A 21173-nucleotide genomic window follows, 5' to 3' on the forward strand; every position below is an offset into this window, starting at 1 on the left:
ACATTTCTTATCAAGCATTATTACCTCCTCCTTTGTTTCCCCTTACCATCCCTTCCCCTCTCAACCCCCCTTCTCTCCCTCCACCCCCCACTGAAGTTGTAAAGTTTGTTTTTCAACATAACATCTTATACATATACATTTCATTGTTGTAATGGGGTCACCTGTAACCCTATTTATATATTTATTTATTGATTGATTTTTTTATTGTGAAAATACCATACAGAGGAGTTACAATTGCATGGGCAAGATAATGAGTACATTTTTTATCAAGCATTGTTGCCTCCTCCTTTGTTTTCCCTTCCTATCCCTTTCCATCTCCCATCCCTCCCCCCATTCCTCCCCCCACCCCTCCCTCCCGCTCTTCCTACCCCCCCCAAAGTTGTAAAGTTTGCTTTTCGACATAATGTGTTGTACATCTCATTGTTGCAATGGGTCCACCAGTATCCCTATTTAAACAATTTGTTTTTCTTCCCTTCCTTTCCACAAATTATACCAACATCAAATACAGTGAAAGCAGGGCTAATACCATGGGGGAGGTACATATAAAGCAACAAAGAAATCATTTTATAAATATATTGGAAACAATCTCAAGAAAGAAAAAAAATTTGAATCCTTATCTTGGGGTTCATTTCACCTAACATCAACTTGTCTGACAGTTTCTGTTTGTCTCAGACATATACTATTTATTTCAAATAACTTTGGGCCTGGCTTACTTCACAGAGCTGTGTTTTAACCTTTGCATGGTCAGCTCTCAGCTTTCTGAGTACTATTGAGGTGGTGTTCCAACCTCTCAAACCTTTTCCAGGTTCAACAGCTCAGCTCGAGTCTCCTACACCTATTAATATTAATAGTATAGATTACAAACAGTAAAAAGAGAAAAATAACATTATACATTTAAACAGAAATAACTGACTGCATTCATTTATCCAGGACAAAAAATTTAGCACTGCTGTTTAAGTCACTAATAACACTTTTTTAAGATATACTTTGATGGATTTCATAAAACTTCCTATATACTCCTTAGAGTGTCTTTTTACCTCCCATTTTTATTTATTGCATTTGCATAGTAGTATATCATCCTTAAAATCATATTACCTCATAATTAAAGTTTACCTTGTAAGTAAATACTTATGAGACTCCAATAAAATATCAAAAAAGCTGAAAGTGGAGCTGTGGCTTAAGAGCTATAGTACAAGCCTTGAGCAAAAGAGGCTCGGGGCACTGTCCAGGCCCAGAGTTGAATCCCTAGTGTCCACACATACACCCTCCCCACCCCAGACCCCACACACAATCAGATGATAATGTCTATGAAGTTCTTCCTTAGGATGATCTTGGTGATGTCAGCAACTGTATCAAGTTTCTATCTCTCTTCCATGCATTTGTGGTAGTAGACAGCAGAGTCGCTGTAGTATAACACGTGTCTAAGATGGCATTAGCAAAGGCTATCATGTAACATATCCAACATAATGTCCAGCTCTCTTGATGGTAGATCTGCACATCTTGGGACTTGATGTGACCCATGTACTCCTCAACTCGCTTTCCCATCCTCTGTGCCACCTGCTGCAATGATTCACTATCCACACCAAATAGGCTTTCATAACCTTTCCCTAATTATCTGAATACTGGATGCCAGAGATGTCATGGAGACACTCTGTGGCTATTCCCCTCCCCTGACAGTCCATTTTACCTCCTATGCTCTCCTCACAGATGTGGGCAATGGTCTCTGAGAGACTTCGTGCATCATCTTGGAGAGATTTAGTTTCATTGTATCCATAATCTTTGGGAAATCATGCAGTGAAGGGTCCAGGTTAGGAACATAGCTCCTCCTTCTGCAGGTTTTCCTGTATGTTTTCTTGGCCATTGAACAGAAGGGGGGTCTCTGAAAGGGAATTTATATGGTGTTCTCTGTCTGTCTTGGTCCATATAACATAGAACCACTTTCCCATCCCTTTAATGATTTAGACATGCTCCATGTGATTTGTGCTGCACTGCTCTAAATGTAGTAACAATGTAGAGGACACAACTGGATGTTGTGTGGATAGCTGTCCATACTTGGGCATGAGTCCCCTGACCGGCAGGACCCATAACTCCATGCTGGGAAAGTGAGAGGAAGATTAGCTGGCTTATATCTATGTAGTCTGAATGACCCCAGGAGGCATTGAGGCCTCCTCTTCATGTACATGGCCCCTCAGCATATTGATAAAGAATGACACACCATGCCCAATCATCACCAAAATGTTCACCTGGTCCTGGGCATTATCACCACCGTCTCACCCACTTCTAGAAAATTCCCTTTTTCAAGGCATTGCCAATCCTCCTCCTTGCATTCTCAGTTAAAATACTGCTGTCCATGAGTAAAGAGCAGAAGACAAGGAAGCAGGTACCCTAGGGAAAGTAAATACTGGACCTATTCCATGGTGAGAAGATAATGCAACCTGCAACTATAGAATAGCGAAGGACTTAAGATGGTTGTGCACACAGTTTGTGCAGAAAAAATGCCAGACCTAGTATGCCCTGTTCAGAGTTTCAGTCCATAATTGTCTCTAACAAAGACATCTCAGGTACAGATAAACCAAGTTCATAGTGTCTTTCTTTCTTTTATTCTGTGCCTTTCTGGGGCTTGCAATCAGGAAATGGATACTATACCTGTAGTTTGTTTTTCCCCTCAAGTCTACTGCTTTACCACTGGAGCCACAACTCTACTTCTAGATTTTTTTTTTTGTTCATAATTTGAGATAAAATTCGTATAGGCTTTCCTACCCAAGTTGGCTTCAATCACTGATCCTCAGCCTCATGAATAGCTAGGATTACAGGCTTGGCCACTGAGCCTGGCAGCAATACTCTTCCTTTTTTATTGCCTTTTCTTTATTTTTTTGTCAGTTATGGGCATGAATTATGGGCTTGGGCACTGTCCCTCATCTCTTCAGATCAAGGCTAGTGCTCTACCACTTGAGCCACAGCGTCCCTTCCAGCTTTCTTTCTGCTTATATGGTACTGAGGAATTGAATTCAGGGCCTCATGAATGCAAGGCAAGCACTCTACCATTGAGCCACCTTCCCAGCCTCATCTTTCATTTTCTTAAAAAAATATTATTAGGAATATGATGTTCAGAGGTGTAACAGTTAAGTCAGTTAAATTAAACAGTTGTCAGGTAATGAATACATTTTTGGGGGATAATTACACCCCTTCCCTTGCTCTCAGTTTATCCCTCCCACTGTGGCTTTTTTGTGGTTAACTGGAGATAAGGGTCTTCCAGACTTTGCTGCCCAGGGTGACTTTGAACCACAATCCTCAGACATCAGTCTGCTGATGAGCTAGGCTTGAGCTTTAAAGTCAGGATGACTGTTCTGAAGGTTGTTCTATATTTCCTATGGGCTGTGGGCCTGAATGGACTTAGGCAGTGAATGCCAGGCAGGTCTGTCATCCGGAAGCATGTGTCCTACTTAAGCCTGACTGGCTCTCAGAACAGATAGGTGATGCTTTCAGAGCAAGAACCAGTGTGTACTAGCTCAACAGAAGTCCTCACTATATTTATCTCATTCAACAACTACTGGGTTGCTTATCTTATCAACACTTTTTCTTTCTTAAGAATATATGTATTGTAAGATTGCAGTAACTACAGATTTGTAATGGCCTAGGAATATATGTGTGTTATCATATTTAATATTCAAACTACATAACTGCTCCAAATCATGTTTTATTTATCTTAAAGTAGTTCTTGAATAATACTCTTTATTAGTAATGATATTATTAATATAAGTATTAAAGTTCTTCAAACATGTTTCTCTTATTAGATTAATCCTTACAGTGACATTGAAAACACCTTCTGGAGCAGCAATGGAAAAGATACTTGGTGAATACTAAGAATGAGGGATGAGAAGTGTGAAAAACTAAGAGACTTACAAGTGTGACTGGGAAACATCTTTCACAGAGCAGAATCCCAGACTTTTGAAGGTATGTCAGTGTGAGAATAGGTCTTCAACCAGTTCACATGACCACATGGGTGAGTCTCAAAGTTGCCACATAGATTCCTATATGAAAGACTCATGTCTGATGGGCTTTCACAACGCCAGATTTATGAAAGTTTGCTGTTTTCTTTCCTTCAATATTACTTCATACTTTAGTATTGAGTGCATTTTTTCTTTTAAAACATGAAAACAACACCATCTTTTGGACTGAGGTGTTTCCTTTCTCCCTAAGAATAGCTCTGGTATTTAAGAGGATTCCTGACAGGTTCCAGTGCCTCACTTCTTTAATACCAGCTACTCATGAGGCTGGGATTTGAATATCACAGTCGAAGCCTGCCTTGGTAGGAGAGTCCATCAGAATCTCATCTCCAATCAACTACCAAAAAAGCCAGAAGTGGAGCTGTGGATGAAGTGGTAGAGAAGCCTGAGCCCCTGACCAGCCTTCAGGCACACACACACACACACACACACACACACACACACGTGTCTTCCTGCCAGGCTTGTCCATGGGGTCCCATGAAATTGTTGGAGACCTCTCTTCAAATGGACTCACCCTTGTATTCATGCCTTTAATGTGGAAATTGACTCGCAGTCACCTATAGATCTATTGGTTCAGATTGTGTATTTTGCATCCCACTTCCTCTGCTTGTTTTCTGAGGTGAGTCTTGTAGCTCAATACAGCTGTCCATACACTTCAAGATGCTGCTTATGATCTCAGGGCCTGCATTCACACTCCAAATGGAAAAATAAAATATAACCTGAGGGTCTTGTTTAAATAGGGATGCAGGTGGACCCATTGCAACAATGAGATGTACAAGTCATTATGTCAAAAAACGAACTTTGCAACATTGCTGGGGGGGGGGAGGTTCTGTTAAGGGGTAAGGGAAGGTATGGGAAGAGATGGGAAGGAAAACATAGGAGGAGGCAACAATGTTTGATAAGAAATGTACTCATTATCTTGCCCATGTAATTGTAACCCTTTGTACAGTATTTTTACAAAACAAAAACCAAAACAAGAACAAAAAACAAAAAAACAAATCAGCAACTTGCAGATGGCTGCCGGTTTTACATTTGTTTTTTTTGCAAGGTGACCATACTGGGTCTGAATGACATGGCTGAAAAGTGTTTTTAACCTGGCATTGCTGAAGTCTGGCAGGCTACCAAGGAAGCCATAGGCCAACACGGCCACATAGGCCCTGTGTTCGAAGCCTGGTCCTGACCCCTACCAATGCAGGGAGATCCTAAGAGTCTGGTTCCTATACATAGGAATACCAATAGAAGGTTATGAATGTCAAGGTTGAATTAGTTGTTCCTTAATGATAATACTATAAAATTAAACAGAGTGATTTTAAGAGGCCAATGGATTTTAATGGATAGTTTTTGACACATTAAAAGAATACTATTAATTACATGGACACAATAGATTCAGGACAGTAGTTGATTTCATCAATATTTCATTAAGGATGGAAATGAAAATATTAATTACATGGAGGCATAATAAATACCCAAGAATTGCTAGGAATGTAGTTTATATAACTGAAGAATGTATAGACATCTCTGGCACTCTTTAAAGATCTATATTTATTTGTGTAGTACCATCTGCATGTCAATCTGTTCTTATTTTGTCAACCCCTGGGGCTTGATCTCAGGTGCTGGGAACTTCTTGTAAGCTCTATATGCCCCAGGCTGGTGTGCTGACACTCACCCATTCATGAATTGGGCCATGTAGGCTATGAGTGCAGATGCCAGCCCTCAGAAAAATTGAATGGTGGAGTAAGAAGCCTATGGTGACACATGTTTTCCTTTTCTGTGAAAGTCCTGGGTGTCAGGTGTGCAGTTTATACATAGGCAAATCTATATCTTATGTAATAAATGTAGTAAATGTTTCATGTGTAATAACAGTCAATAAAAATAAATGGTAAATAAATAAAATAAAACAAAAAATAAAATGAAGAACTACACTAAGTGCAATATGGAGTCAACATACAGGGCTCGATCTCAGGGCCTGGAAACTGCCTGGCAGCTGAATTGGCTAGAGGCTGCTGTGCTGGCAGTCACCCATTCATGAACTGAGCCTTCTAGGCCCTGAGTTTAGATACCAGCTCTGCCAAAAATGTAATCATGGAGTGAGAAGCCGAGTGTGACACGTTTTCCTCTTCTTTGAAAGTGCTCGGTGACAGGTAGGATGTATAAATTGTATGCAAATCTATATGCTATGCAATAGGATGTCATAAAGGTAAGAAATGACATAGGTGGAAGAAAAACAGATTGAATTAGTAGTGAATCATTCTGGGATAAAATTCAACGCAATAATTATAGGACTTGGATTAAGTTTAATTAATATTTTATTGAGCATTAAGAGAATAAAAATTACATGGAGACATAATTAAATACCTAATAATGGGTAGTAACACACGATGCATAATTTAATTTGTCTCATTTATAAAATATGTGATTATATGTATGGATGTATGTACATATATGATAAATAATAACAGGATATTGAGTAATTATTAATGCTTTATTAATTGTTCAACTGGGACACATCATTAAATGGAGACATAATTTAAAACCTAATAATTGGTAGTAATATTATCTATAATTCAATAATATACAGACATCTATCTTTTTGTGTATATAATACTTATATACAGGAAGCTCTACCCATTTATACCTCGTTCACTCCTGGGGCTCGGTGATTGAGTGCTCGCCTAGTAAGCAAGAAGCCCTGGGTTGGATTTCTCAGTGCCACATAAACAGAAAATCCAGAAGTTCTGCTGTTTTTCAATCAATTAAATGCTAGCCTGGAGCACCAACACTTAGGGACATTTTCTAAGCCCTTACTCAAGCCCCAGGACTGCCGCCAAAAAAAGGTAGAATGTTCTACCTGCAATGATATAAGGACAGGACTTCAAATACATCAGCACAGAGCAAACTAGGAGTCTGGTGCTGACAGCTGCCACCTAACCTGACTTAGCTATATGTAAACCGCTGCAACCCAGCTGCATGGAACCAGACGCTGAAGGCTGGCTTAACCCCATCATCCTAACTGTTTGGGAGCTTTAAAACCCAGCCCTGGTAGGAAGTCTGTTAGACTCTTTAAAATGTGGCTCCTAGTGGCAGAGCTCTAGCCCTGAGCAAATGTTATTAGAACAGTATCCACATGCTTTGAGTTCAAGCCCCATGGTTAACCCCCCACAAAAAAAAACAGCCCTCTAAACCATTAGATGTGATCTTGTGTGGTTTGTGAAATGTTCCTCAAAGAGGGGTAATACTGATGAAACCACCCTAATTCTAATGACAATTTGTGGAATAGAGCTATGTGCTCAGCCCTTCATAGGGTGCTCTGTGCTGAGTCTTGCACAGGGTGCTATGTGCTGAGTCCTTTACAGGTTGCAGTGTGCTGAGTCCTGCATTGGGTGCTGTGTGTTGAGTCATGCAAAGATTGTCACGTGCTGTGTCCTTCATAGAGCACATTCATTCATCCGGTCCTTGTAAGATCTCCACAACTGAGATGATTTTGCAGACAAAAAATGTGATATATATATATATATATATATATATATATATATATATATATATATATATATCACATTCTATGCCTCCATAAGAAAAAATGACATTGCCACATTTGTTAGGAAATGGAAAGACTTGGAAAAAATTATATTAAGTGAAGTAAGACAGGCCCAAAGAAAGATAGGTCCCATGGTTTTCCTTATTTGCAATAACTAGTATATGCCTGAGAAAAGCAGAAAATGTCAGATATGTTGCTCTTAGGCAAAATGAACCACACCATAAGGATTCAAATGTTTTTTCTTTCATGTGGTTGTTTCTAACATATTAATAAGATGATTTATTTTTTGCTTTGTAGGTCTCTCCCCCACAGTATAACCCCTGTTTTCACTGTATTTGATGTTGGTATAATTAATGGAGGGGAAGGGAAAAAGCAAATTGTTTAAATAGGGATACAGGTGGACCCATTGCCACAATGAGATGTACAATTCATTATGTCTAAAAACGAACTTTACAACTTGGGGGGTGGGGAGTGAGGGGGAAGGGATAGGAAGGGGAAACAAAGGAGGAGGCAACAATGCTTACTAAAAATTGTGTTCAATACTTTGCCAATGTAATTGTGACCCCTCTGTACGGTATTTTCACAATAAAGAAAAACAGGAGTTTGATTAAAAAAAGAATATTGTGGCTCAGATGTGTCCCCATGGCATGGACAAAATTATGTATTACTGAAGGCTAGTGAGTTGTCTTATGCAGACAATTGTTTTGTTCTATTTTTACTCAGTCATGAACCTTGAACTTGGGGCCTAGGCACTGACCCTTACCTCTGGGCTCAGGATAGCCCTCCACCACATGGAGCCAAGGAACCGCTTGCAGCAGAGTGCCACTGCCTAGGGGTCTATAGCTGAGGTCTGTCATCCTGCCATCTCAGGAAGCTGAGATCTGAGGATCTGGGTTCCAAACTATCTCAGACACAAAAGGTCCCAGGAGACTATTATCTCCATTGACCACTAAGAAACCTGAAGTGAAGTTTGGTGTTTGTGGCTCATGCCTGTCATCCTAGCTACTCAGGAGGATGAGATCTGAGGATCATGGTTCAAAGCTAGGCTGGGCAGGAAAGTCCTTGAGAAACTTAACTCCAACGAACCACAAGGAAACCTGAAGTGGTGCTGTGGCTCAAGTGGTAGAGCACAAGACTTGATCTGAAGAGCTCAGGGACAGCACCCAGGTCCAGACTTTAACTGCTACAACAGACAACAACAACAACAAGAAAAACACAGAAACAAACTAACAAACCTGAAGCAGAGGGCTGGGAATGGGCCTTAGGGGTAGAGTGCTTTGCATATATGAAACCCTGGGCATGATTTCTCAGGACCACATCACTAGAAAAAAGCCTGAAGTGTCTCTGTGGCTCAAGTGGGAGAGAGATATCCTTGTACAAAAGAAACTAGGTACACTGCTTAGGTCCTAAGTTCAATCTCCAGGACTGGTGTATGCACGAATGCACATGGACACACACACACACACACACACACACACACACACACACACACACACACACACAGACCAGAAGTGAAGCTGTGACACCAAATGGTAGAGCACTGGGCTTCTGCACTGAGCTCATGTTCAGCACTCAGTCCCTGTGTTCAACCCCAAAACCTAGCCACCCAGAGCCCAACTAGGACAGGTCAAATATTTCAAAACCTGATGAGTTTCACCAGCCCTAGATGATAAGAAGCGTTGTGATATCCGACATGTGCTTGATTTCCCAAGGTTCCAGAAACTTAGGAGAGGCATCATAGGCCCATCATTGCCTGCAATTAAACATTTCAATAGGTTCAGTGCCCTAGTTGTCCGCCAGAAGGACTCCTGAATTATATTGAACAATGTATCTGAACACCAGAATTTAGTCTCACAAAGGCAAGATAAGTGCAGGAAATTTGGCCTGCCAAGGGTGGTGGCATAAATGAAGGCTTCCTGTCAAAACAGAGTACTGGTGAGTGAGATAGCTTGTGGTACAAAGAGGCCTTTTTTTCCCTGACTTTCAGAGCCTACCCACACTCATCCTCACTAATTGGCCCAGATGGAGTTGTTTGTTACACAGCTGTACAGGAGTGAGGCTTTTTGTCTGCCTGTCCAGACAATGAGAGACTTCTTCCAACAGGCCTGGGATGCAGAGAAACCCTCAGGCTACACTGGGAACAGTGAGGGGAGCCCTGGAACATGCAATGTCTTGAAAGCCCTGTCTGTGCTATGAAATCATTGTACTGAAAACAAATTTCCTAGTTCAGTGCCATTCATCATAGCTACTCTGGAGATTCACCTATAGGGATACATCCATCCATATACAAATACATAGAGCTACACCGTCTTTTTCTTTTTTGGTGGGGGGCAGGTCCTGGGGTTGGACATTAACCCTAGCCATTGTCCCTGAACTCCTTTTGCTCAGAGGTAGTGCATTAAATTTCACAGCCCCATTTCTGGGTTTTTCTCTGATCTCATAGATATAATAGTGTCAAATTTCCTACACTGGCTGGATGCAAACTAAGGTTCTCTACATCTTAGCCTCCTGAGGAGCTGGAATTACAGTCAGCAGCCACTGGCACCTGCCTTTCTTTTCTTCTTCATTTTTTACTCTGGACATCTGACTTCTTAACAGGGTCATTCCAATGGTTTGAATTTATTAGTAAACTACCCAATGTTCTTTATAGCTGCCTTCTCTGAGAAGGATTTTCTCTCCTTATCTTCCCCTCTGGCTACAGGTTTGAAGCCAAAAATGAGAAATGAGTGTCCCAGGATTTTGGAGCAAATGTCCACAGGCCATGCCAGTTCAGTCACTTAGCATTGAGCTGCAGTGAACTTACTGTCTCAGGACGAGAGGACTGAAAACTTGAGCGATTTTCATACTGTCTGCATTGCTCCTTTTGTCTATAAAATTATGAATGTTTTTTTTTTGTCTACACTCTTAAGTATCTAGAACACACTAGAAGCATCTTCCTGTTTCTGTTTTTCTCTAGAACCTCTTGAGATTTAGACTAAAGGTTTGTGTGGAGCGGCTTCTCAGTGAATCCCTAAGGAAAGCCGCTTAATCCTCCTCAGGAGATCACCATTCAAAGCCAGCCTGAGCAGGAAAGTCTGTGAGACTCTTATCTCCAATAAACCACCAGAAAAACAGAAGTGGAGCAGTGGCCCAGAGGCTAGAGCTCCAGCTTTGAGAGATAAAGCCAAGCAGGAGATACTGTCCGAGCAGGCAGTAAAGCCTGGGATGCGCTTATGTTCAATTATCAACCTGATGGCTGGAAGTGGAGCTGTGGCGGTGGTAGAGCCTCAGCCTTGAGCAAAACAGCTCAGGAATGCATTGGGCCCTGTGTTTGAGCCCTGGGATGCCCACAAGAGAAGGCCAAGTTATGTATCAGTGTCCTCCTACCAACTTATGTGTGTATATTACTTCCCTGAGTGCAAACAGACCCTATGCAATGCTTCTCCTTTTACTGACTGATTTATTTTTCAGATATGCTCATTGTGCATACTGCAGCATTCTCTTCATTTCAGGCCCACATCACTTTTCTCTTCCGGGGCTCCCTGCCTGCATCCTTATATGATGCACACTTAAGCTCTCAGCAGCCTTTATTTACATTTTATTATGAGGCCAACACAGGAACAGTCACAAATCAGGCAGGGGAAGAGAAGATCAGGGTTCATAGTTATTACAGCCATTCAGAAAAATTAACTTGGGGACGAAAAATGATAGCATACTTATGTAAAAACTACCATTAAGAAAAAGATGAGGGGGCTGGGAATGTGGATTAGTGAGAGAGTGTTTGCCCAGCATGCAAGAAGCCCTGGGTTTGATTCCTCAGTAGCACATACACAGAAAAAGCCAGAATTGGTGCTGTGACTCAAGTAGCAGAGTGCTAGAGACAGTGCCCAGGCCTTGAGTTCGGCCCAAGAACTGCCAAAGAGATACCAGGTAGGTAGGTAGGTAGGTAGACAGACAGACAGACACATAGACAGACGGACAGACAAACAGACAGACAGACAGACAGACAGACAGACAGATAGATAGATAGATAGATAGATAGATGATAGATAGACAGACAGAGAGAGAGAGAGAGAGAGAGAGAGAGAGAGAGAGAGAGAGAGAGAGAGAGAGAGAGAGAGAGAGAGAGAGAGAGAGAGAGAGACAGATAGATAGACAGATGATAGGTGAATCTGGTCTTGGATGTCAGTAGGAAAGAAGGGAACACTTCCCCACCATGAGGCCTTCTGCAGTATGCCAGGAAACCAGCATCGCCTTCACATAACCACAGAGCAGGAAGACTGTCTCTCTCCCACTTCTCAGGCAGTGGAGGGCCCGAGAGTCAAGAGGGCAGAGCCAAGTTTTAGCTCACATGCTTGGAGGCAGAAGAGAAAGGGCCCTGCCTCTCTTTGGACTGGGGATGTACATTAATGATGTGGAGAATGAAGGAAGGAGAATGGACTGGCAGAGGTAGAAGGGCCTTTAAATCTGACAGATAGAGAGTCAAGAACCTTACTCCCTAAGACCAAAAAGCAGTATTTTTCTACTCTGTTCCTCCCCTCTCCCCTACTAAACTGGCTCTCTATTGGTAACCTAAAGATAACCTGAGGCTCCCTTCACCTGAGGGAGGAAGGATAATTAGTCATTGTTTGAAGAGGCTGAGAAAAGCCTGACCCTGGTGTGACTCTAACAAATATTTCAGGTTTGCCCCCATTGCTGGCTGTGCCTGGAATGAATGAAGTGGTTTTGCAGCTCACTTCCTTGTTGAGTGTATACATTCTGCCTTCTAATCCTGCAGGCCTAGGTCTCTGCACCTAGCCAGTTTTTTTGAAACTGTTTCCTGTCCTTCAAATAAAGTGTTACATTGGAGTTCTTCCTGCTAGCAGGATGGGTCAATGATGTTTCTTTCCTGCTTTTATAGCTTGAGAACTCTAAGAACATTTAGAATGCAAGTAACTTCTCATCACCAAGGGAAACCCAGGAATTCTTGAACATGTGATCTTTCGGAAGCCCACTGGAGGACACAAGATGATTACAATCTTCACGTGAGTGGCTGGGCAGATGGATCTGCTACACTTGAACCTTGAACTCGGCCTGCTCTCCTAGTCCATGTCCTTCTTTGGTCCTTGTCCTGCTAGCTCCTCAGGAGCTTCCAAGACAGAAATAGATTGATCAAACCCAAAGGGAGTTACTGGCTTTTTTCTTCTTTTTCTGTCCTTTGCTTTAAATGTCTTGCAGGTCTTTGGGCTTGAATTGTGGATCTAGGCTCTGTCCCTGGGCTCCTTTGGCTTAAGGCTAGCGCTCTGCCACATGAGTCCCTTTCTGCTTTGTCTGTGGTGAAGTGGAAGTCAGAGCCTCATAGACATTCCTGCCCTGGCTGTCTTCACCCTGTGATCCTCAGACCTCAGACTGCTAAGCGAGGTTGACAAGCATGAGCTTCTGTTGCTCTGCTAAGTTCAGAACTGTAATGACATTGAAAATACAAGTCAACTGCTCATCATAAAGGGCTTGGGGAGCATATTAACCTTTTCAACATTGGATCTTTCAGAACCCTGTAGAAAGCAAGGTTATAATGCTAAAGACAGAGAGCCTGAGCATATGAATCTGCTATACTTGAACATTGAGCTCTGACTCCAATTCTGATGTACACCAGCATTCATTTTCCAGAAAATGTTCTCATAATTAACAAATAGGAAAAGTACTTTGATTTTTTTTTTCTTTTTTTTTTTTTTTTTAAATTGTATTTTATTTTATTTGAGAACATACTGTACAAAGGGGCTACAATTACATGGGCAGGATAATGGATACATTTCTTACCAAGCATTGCAGCCTCCTCCTTTGTTTACCCTTCACTTCCCTTCCCCGCCTCCCCCCTCCCCCCACCCAATTTTACCCCCCTCCCCCCACCCAATTATACCCCCCTCCCCCCCCCCACACCGGCATTGTAAAGCTGGTTTTGACATGACATTTTGTACTTCTCATTGTTGCAACAGGTCCACCTGAATCCTTAAACGACTTGTTTGTCCCCATCTACTCCACATGTTATACTGACATCAAATATAGTGAAAACGGGGGTTACACTGTGGGGGAGGGACATACAAAGCAACAAAGAAATAATCTTATAAATGCATTAGAAATACATGCATGAAAGAAACGAAAACATTAAAATACATATTTAAGGGTTCATTTTCCTAGCATCACATTATCTGACCTTTTCGGCTTGACTCATACCTATACTAGATATTGCAAATAAGGGAAACCATGGGACCTATGCTTCTTTGGGGGAAAAGTACTTTGATTAACCCTCACTTTTTTTCCCAGATATGTGTCTCGAACTCAAGCCTGGGCACTATCCCTAAGCCCTTCAGCTCAAGGTGAACACTCTACCACTTGAGTCACAGCTCCATGTGGGGTCTTTTGATGGTTCATTGGAGGTAAGTGTCTAACAGGCTTTCCTTGGCTAGGCTGTCTTTCAACTGTGGTCTTGAGGTCTCAGCCTCCTGATTAGCTAAGGTTGTAGGTGGGAGCCACCGGCATCTGGCCTATTGTTTTTGCCAGTGCTGAGGCTTGAACATAGGTCCCGGGGTACTGTCTCTGAGCTTCTTTTTCTCAAGGATAACACTCTACCACTTGAGCCATTCCACAGCTTCTGGCTTTTTCTGAGTATGTGGCACTGAGGATTTAAACCCTGGTATTCATGCATGCTGAGCAAGCTCTCTACCTATAAGCCACATTCCCAGCTTCACTCTTACTATTTATCCCTCAACTTGCCTATCCTCAAGAAAAAGCCTCTGAGTATAAATCATCTAAAGAAATCCCTATAGGAAGTTGTCCAAAATGAATAAGACAAAGCTCATACTGGGGACACATTGTAAACATGTGATGACTGTGACAAATGCCTCCATTTCATTATGTATCATATTTCAACACTTAAAAAAGTATTAATGAAAAATGACTCAATGTCCTAAATTATTGTGTATAATTTTATAATAGATGTACAAAATGTAATAAATATTATGTATGTATGTAATAATACTAAATACATTAATCAACGAATAAATGAATAAAATAAAAATAAAAAACAATGACAATAATAATAATATGTAATAAACATACATATGTAAGTATATATCGTAAATATTTTTCCATTGCAGGGCCTTACTGCAGGCCTTGGGAACTATAGCCTGAATTTGTTTTCCTCAAGGACTGTAAGCTTTGCCTTTACCCATGGTGCAAAAGAGTTACCTGGAATGTGAGATCAAATCCCAGCAATGGCAGAAATACTGGCCCCATTTCCAAGACAGTGACAATTTTTTTTGATGAAAGCACTTATGTTTATTCAGTTCCATACTGAACATTTCAAAAAAAAGCAGTGTAGAATTTTGTACAGCTATTCAGACATCTTTCCCTTACCCCCAAAGTCCTTCTCTGAGCACTAAATTGTTTATTTTTTGTATGATGCCTCTTCCTTTGTTTTCCCCCTACTATCCCTTCCCTCCCATTTCCACAACTACCTCCCCCTGCCAAGATCAGTGACTTAATTTTAAATTTTGGCTTGGCACAGGGTTTGAACTAAAGTAGTGGTGACTCTGCACCTTGCCTCACATTGGTATGGATTTACCAAGACGCTGAGTTCAAATCCCAGGATAGAAAATAAAACTAGCAGAAATTCCAAATCAGGAAGCTTTATTTTTTAAATTTAGTTAAATAAATAAATAAATAATTTATTTGTTTGTTTGTTTGTTCTTTTTTTGCCAACCACGGGTTTTGAACTCAGATCATGGCAACACTGCCTGAGCTTTGATATCCCTAGGCTGGGCTGCAGCCTCTTGACCCAAAGCCAATCCTGGGATCCCAAGCCAAGAGGGCTTGCAGGAAGAAAAAAAAAGTGGAACAGCACCAAAAGTAGTGAGCTGCAGAGGGTTGGGGGGGGGTTATAATTTTTTTCTTTGCAGGGTGACCCTACTGGTTCTGAATGACACAGCTGCAAAGTGAACCTGACCTGCCATTGCTGAAGGCTGGCGGGCTATCAGGTAAGCCATAGGCCCACCTGTCAACATAGGCCCCAGGTTCAAATCCCTGTCCTGACACCTACCTACCAGTGGCGGAGATCCCAAGAGACTCGTTCCTATGCATAGGAATACTGATTGAAAAAGTAGTTCATGCATTGGTTTAGTCTAAAATTGGATGCAAGAATCCTAGGATTCTGATTGATCTTAATTAATAGTTTATTAAGCATGAAAAGAATAATATTCCTTCAATGGACATATAATAAATACCTAAGAGTTCGTAGGAAAGTAGTAGATGTCATTCAATAATACATAGTCGGCTCTGGCACTTTTTACCAATATATATTTATTTGTATATCACCATCTGCCTATCCATGTATCACTGTTTTGGCCAAACCTGGGGCTCATTATGAACACCTGGGAACCACCTGACAGCTTCATTGGCTAGAGGCTGCCAGGCTCACACTCACCCATTCATGAATTGAGCCTGCTAGGCACTGAGTTCATATCCTAGCACTGTGAAAATTTAATCTTGAATTAAGAAGCTGAGTGTGACACATGTTTTCCTTTTCTGGGAGAGCCCTGTGTTTCAGGCATGAAGGAGAACACATCTAAAAATCTAGATACTATGTGATAGAATATAAACAATATAATAAATGGTATAGGTGTCATCAGAGTCAATAAAATAAATGGTAAATAAATGAATAAAACAAAAAATAAAATGAATAATCACACAAAACACAGTATGGACTGAACATCTATATGGAAGTATAAATCCTACCACACCAAACACGATATGGACTGAACATCTGTATGGAAGTATAAGTGCTATCTTTAAAATGCATATAAGGAGTATGTTTTCCAGGCCTGAGGCTTGAATTCAGCCACCATATTAAAACGGTATGGAGGGAGATCCCTAGATATTAGTTTATGGAACTAGGAAGAGTCATGGAATGTGATTGATGTCATCTTTGAACCAGTAGTTCATGCGTGATGGGAGTAGGAAATGACAGGCAAGAATCATGGGGTATTGCTTATTTGCAATGAAGATTTGATGAAGCATGACAATAATCATCAGTTGTGAAATGGAGGCATCAGGAAAGATCCAAGAATCAGTAGTCACACAGCAGATTCGATTCCATCATAGGTGGCCATCTCTCCTACTCTATACAAATATGTACTTATTTGCATACTATCTTCAGCTTATAAATGGATGACTGCTGTGCACCCTCCCCCTACCCTCCACCTGGGGGCTCAATCTCAGGTCCTGAGAACGGCCTAGCTCCTTAGTGGCTCACAGTCTGGTGTGCTCACGTGGACCATTCACCTCTTGGGCCTGCTAGGCCCTGAGTTCAGACCCCAGCACTGCCAAAAGACTCATCCTGATGTCAGAAGCCAATCGTTGCACCTGTTTTCCTTTCCTGTGCAAGTTCTGGGTCTCAGCTAGGATGGAAAATGCATGAGTCACCCTGTGGCCATGGAAATTGGTTGTCATCCATGTCAGCACAGTTATACCTGTCATCATATACACAAGAAAATACACACTACATCCATGAATAGCATACAAAATAGAGAGAATAACTACACTAAATGAGCGATGCAGTCCACACACAGATGTGAATGTACATCCCATGTTTCAATGATGCATTGATGTCTATTGTGGTATCCCTGGGGCTCGATTTCAGTTCCTGGGAACTGCCTAGTTCCTTCATGGATCACAGGCTGGAGTGCACATGTGGACCCATTGGACAGTTGGGCCTCCTAGGCCCCAAGTTCAAATCCCAGCACTGCCAAAAATTCACCCTGATGTGAGAAGCCAGTCTTTGCACCTTTTTTTTCTGTGCTGTGCATGTTCTAGGTCTCAGCTAGGATGGAGAATGCATAGGCAACTCTCTACTTATGTGAATAGGTTGTCATCCAGGTCAACACAGTTATATTTGTCATTCTATACTCAAGAAAATACACACCACATCAATGAATAAGGTAAAATAATGAGAATGACTATACAGAATGCAAGCTACTGCCCACCCATGTATGGAAATAGAGGTCCTCTGTTTAAATTGGGAATTTATGACTATATTGGCCCCTACCCTGGGGGGCTTGATCTCAGGTCCTGGGAACGGCAAAGCTCCTTAGTAGCTCACAGGCTGGTGTGCTCACCATGTCCCATTCACCAATTGGGCCTGCTAAGCCTTGAGTTCAAATCCCAGTACTGCCAAAAGCTTCACCCTGATGTGAGAAGCCAATTGATCCATCTGTTTTCCTGTCCTGTGAAAGTCATGGGTCTCAGCACAGATGGAGAATACTATATAGTCAGCTCTATAGACATGGGGATAGGTTGTCATCCATGTCATCACAGTTATATCTGTCATCATACTCAATAATCATGAATAAGACACAAAATAAAAAGAATAACTACACTGAATGCAAGTTGCATAACACACCTGTAGGTAAAGAGAGATCCTATGTTTAAAAAAGGTGGGCTTATTATTTTGTCCATTGCTGGGGCTTCAAATCAGGCCTGGGACCTGGCCTGACATTCTAGTCTTGAAGAATGGTGAGCTTCCCTTTCCACCACAATTCAACAGAGCTACCCAGACCTGAATTCACATCCCAGTACTGACAAAAGTTTCATCCTGATGTCAGAATCCAGTCATTGCAAATATTTTCCTCTCCTGTGAAAGTCCTGGGTCTCAACTAGGATGGAGAATGAATTCATAGGCAACCCTATAACCATGGGAACAGCTTGTCATCCATGTCAGCACAGTTATACCTATAAGCAATAAAATACACAGTACCTCCATGAATTAGGAACAAAATAAGGAGAAGTGCACTAAATGCAAGATGCTGCCCACACATGTATGTAAATATAGATCCTATGTTTAAATTATGAATTTATGACTATCTGGCCTTCTCTGGCACTCGATGTCAGGTCCTGGGAATGGCCTATCTCCTTCATTGCTCACAGACCTGTGTCCTCACATTGACCCTTTCCTCAATTGGGCCTGCTAGGCTCTGAGTTCAAACCCCAACACAGCCAAAATATGAATCCTGATGTGAGAAGCCAATCGATTCACATATTTTCCTGTCTTGCGAACGTCCTGGGTCTCAACTAGGATGGAGAATGCATAAGAAACCCTATAGACATGGCAATATGTTGTCATCCATGTAAACACTGTTATATCTGTAACCATACGCAGTAAAATACACAATACCTCCATGGATAAGGAGTAGACCGAACACGAGATGCTGTCCACACATATATGTAAATATAGATCCTATGTTTAAACAATGAATTTATAACTATTGTGGCCCACCCTGGGGATCAATGTCATATCCTGGGAATGGCTTTCCTCCTTAGTTGCTCACAGGATGGTGTGTTCACATTGACCTATTTGCCAATTAGTCATGCAAGGGCCTGAGTTCAGATTCCAGCACTACCAACAATTGGATCATGGAGTAAGAAGCTGAGTGTAAAACTTGTTTTCCTTTTCTTTGAGAGTCCTGGGTGTCAGGTATGATGGAGAACACGTCTACAAATCTAGATGCTATGTGATAGAATTAATGTAATAAACGGAATGGGTGTCATCATAGACAGTAAAATCAATGGTAAATAAATGAATACAACAATAAATACAAGGAAAAACCACACCAAACTTGTATGGACTGAACATCTATAGGTAAGTACAAAGCCTATCTTTATATAAATAGTATGTTTTCAAAGGCTGGGGCTTGAATTCAGGCCTAGTCAACAAGCCTGAAGTTCTTATCTTCAAATCCACTGCAGATTTACCCAGACCCTGAGTTCAAATCCAAAACCTGGCAGAATAAATGGTGGGAATTGCAAGCCAGGGAGCTAAATTTATTTTATTTTATTTTTTCCCAGAGTGGGGCTTGAACTCGGGTCGTGGCAACTCTGCTTCAGCTTTGATCACCCTAGGCTGAAGTGCAGCCACTGGACCCACAGCTGATCCTGGGATCCTAGATCCCTAGGCCTTGAAGGGGAAAAAAAAAATCACAGGAAAAATGTGGCAAGATGGCCTTTTTATGTTTTCTTCCTTTGTGAGGTGACCCTCCTGGGTCCGAATGACACTGTTGCAAAGGGTATTTTACCTTCCATTGCTGAAGGCTGGTAGACTATCGGGGAAGCCATAGGACTACGTGGCAACATAGGCCCTGATTTCAAATCCCCGTCCTGACACCTACCAATGGCAGGAGATACTAAGAGTCTCGTTCCCATCCATAGGAATGTTATCAATGTCACGGTTGAATGAGTTGATCGTGAATGATTCTTCTATAAAATTAGACAAGATGATTTCAGGAAGCTGATTGATTTTATTTAATATTTATGAAACATTAAAAGAATACTATTATTTACAGGAATGCAATAATTTCAGGACACTGATTTAATTAATAGTTTATTAAGGATGAAAACAATAACATTAATTACATGGAGGCATAATAAATACCCCAGAATTTGTAGGAATGAGTCTATATAACTGAATAATGTATAGACATCTCTGGCACTCTATAAACATATATATTTATTAGTGTACTGTCATCCGCATGTCAATCTGTTCATATTTTGTCAACCCCTGGGGCTCGATCTCAGGTCCTGGAAACTGCCTGTCAGCTCAATTTTCTCCAGGATGGCTTGTTGACACTCACTCATTCATGAATTTGGTCTTGTAGGCCATGAGTTCAGATGTCAGCACTCCCAAACAATTAATTGTGGAGTAAGAAGCTGATGGTGACACATTTTTTTTTCCTTTTCTGTGAAAGTCCTGGGTGTCAGGTATAAAGTGAAATACATATGCAGACCTATAATCCTATGTAATCAATGTTCTATGTGTCATAATAGTCAATAAAATAAATGGTCAATACAAGAAAAACAAAAATGAATAACTATACTGAGTGTAATATGGAGTGAACATTTGTATATGAATATAAATCATATATTTAAAATGTACATTAATAGGATGTTTTTTAGTGCTGGGGATCAATTTCAGGCCTAAGGAACAGACTTGAATTTCCTGACTTCAAGGAGGCAAGCTTCCCCTTCCACACAGAGCAACAGAGTTATCCAGACAATGAGTTCAAATCCCAATCCTGGCAGAAAAAATTACACCTATGTGAGGTCCAATTCTTAGGTATTTCGTTCTGCCTCCATTTAATGAATGTGATTATTTAAATGTTTAATGAAGTATTAACTAAAATTGATCGGTGTCCTAGGTTATAATTGTGTATAATTTGATCCTAGAATCATTCAAGAACTACTCATTCAGTCTTGACATTGATCACATTCCATTGGTAATCTTATGGATAAGAATGAGTTTCTTACAGATGCTGGAGGGGATGTGGACAGAAAGGAACCTTACTTCATTGTTGGTGGGAATGTAAACTTGTTCAACCACTTTGGAAAGCAGTATGGAGGTTCCTCAAAAGACTTCACATAGATCTCCCCTATGATCCAGCAATCCCACTTTTGGGCATTTACTCAAATGTTTACAAACAAGACCACACTAAAGCTACCAGCACAACAATGTTTATTGCAGCATTATTTACCATAGATAAGATATGGAACCAACCCAGATGCCCCTCAGTAGATGAATGGATCAAGAAAATGTGGTATATATACACAATGGAATTCTATGTCTCCATCAG

The 21173-nt window shown here is 41.1% G+C and overlaps 1 pseudogene; it reads right to left on the reverse strand.

Moving 5' to 3' along the window:
- Positions 1–21173, reverse strand: part of LOC138825642 (tubulin beta-2 chain-like) — a 174596-nt pseudogene that overhangs the window by 12571 nt on the left and 140852 nt on the right.

Source organism: Dipodomys merriami, unplaced genomic scaffold (assembly GCF_024711535.1).
Source record: "Dipodomys merriami isolate MVZ:Mamm:240054 unplaced genomic scaffold, mDipMer1.0.p SCAF_139, whole genome shotgun sequence".
In the NCBI taxonomy this organism is placed as follows: Eukaryota; Metazoa; Chordata; class Mammalia; order Rodentia; family Heteromyidae; genus Dipodomys; species Dipodomys merriami.